The sequence below is a fragment of the Gossypium hirsutum genome, chromosome A02, assembly GCF_007990345.1.
Source record: "Gossypium hirsutum isolate 1008001.06 chromosome A02, Gossypium_hirsutum_v2.1, whole genome shotgun sequence".
In the NCBI taxonomy this organism is placed as follows: Eukaryota; Viridiplantae; Streptophyta; class Magnoliopsida; order Malvales; family Malvaceae; genus Gossypium; species Gossypium hirsutum.
The window spans coordinates 93,460,424-93,461,928 of NC_053425.1; positions in this window are offsets into that span (position 1 = coordinate 93,460,424).

The window sequence follows — 1,505 nt, forward strand, 5'->3', positions numbered from 1 at the left end:
CTTTCCTAAGGCAAAGCCTAATTTGATAAGTCACATAGCTTGGCATAAAATTCACCAATTATTTCTAAATTTTGCATCTTTAGGCTCTTAAACCTTGAAGTTAGTATTTGCATCTTTTTCATCCTTGATGAGTAGTCTCCAGAATATCCCAAGAAGTCTCTGCAACTATGCACTTAACAATCCTTTTGAATATTGTATATCAATTCCACAAAATATTGCATATAAGTCCTTTGAGTTAGCATTTTCCAGCTTTTCTTCCTCAATGGTCCACTGTGTTTATTTCTTCATTATCAGTCCACTTTCAATGTCAAATTTGGGGTCTCCTATCAAGTAAACATAGCAAGCCATGTCTTCTTATTAATTCACTTAATGTAGGTGTTCATGTGTGCTTTCCAGTAAGCATTCCAGTAAACATATTTGCCAACTTTGAGCATAGGGGACCTTGAAGTATAGATTGAATCTTGTAGCACTATTGATCTCCACTAGCTACTTTAAGTGGTAGGCTCTGATTTCAATTGTTAGATCAAATAGTTGCTAAAAATCAAACGAATAGGGTGATGGAGTGACAAGGGAGTGGGCACTTCTTCACCACTAAAATGAATAACATAATACAAAAGAGTTGTTTACGCAGTTCAATTTTCCCATATCTACAACCCTTACTCAATAAGAAATATCCACTCTCTTCAACAATTACAACAAGTGATCCTAAACTATCAAACCCTATGACAACTTCCCTTACCTTTATACCTTCAAGATTCAGTATTCTCACTATTATATTCACCTCTTGTGAATTCAATACTAATAAAATAATGTTCCTCACAAGGAATGATTATGTAACACCTTCGACTCGATTCGATTCACCAAATCTGAATCTCGTGTGTTACCACATGAATACATATATAAATTTAAACTATTATTGCAAACCACGATTAGTTACAAATTCGATTGATCACATAAACAATAATGACATATACAAAGATAAGTATAATAATTTAATTGCAAAACTTATCATCTAATATCATAACTTATTTCATTGATCCTGTAATGCCCTCGACTTGACTCGATCTACCGTATAATAATTTTTTCTTTTTCTTTTATTCATTGATGTAAATGTCTCATTAAAATAGTAACTGAATCTCTTATGGCATACATTGTATGGGTTACATTTACAACTTAATAAAACATTAAACTTTCCTACTTTCTTTTCTTAGTCTATGGTGTACAACTTGGTGTGCTACTTATTCATTTAGGTTCAAAACTTTAGCTATAAACATATTAAATGTCTATTCAAATGACTTATGTAATGTCTACTCAAATGAATTATGTGCAGACTTTGACACTCCATTTGTTTCCCTCTATATGTATAACATCCCAACACATCGCTTCCTTGGCATAGCCCTGACATCGTCTTTCTCGGCGTACATTCCTTTGTAGACATGAAAATAGAAAAAAGTTTTTTAAGTTTATAAGAACTTAGTGAGCTAACCCTTAGAATATGTTTTTCA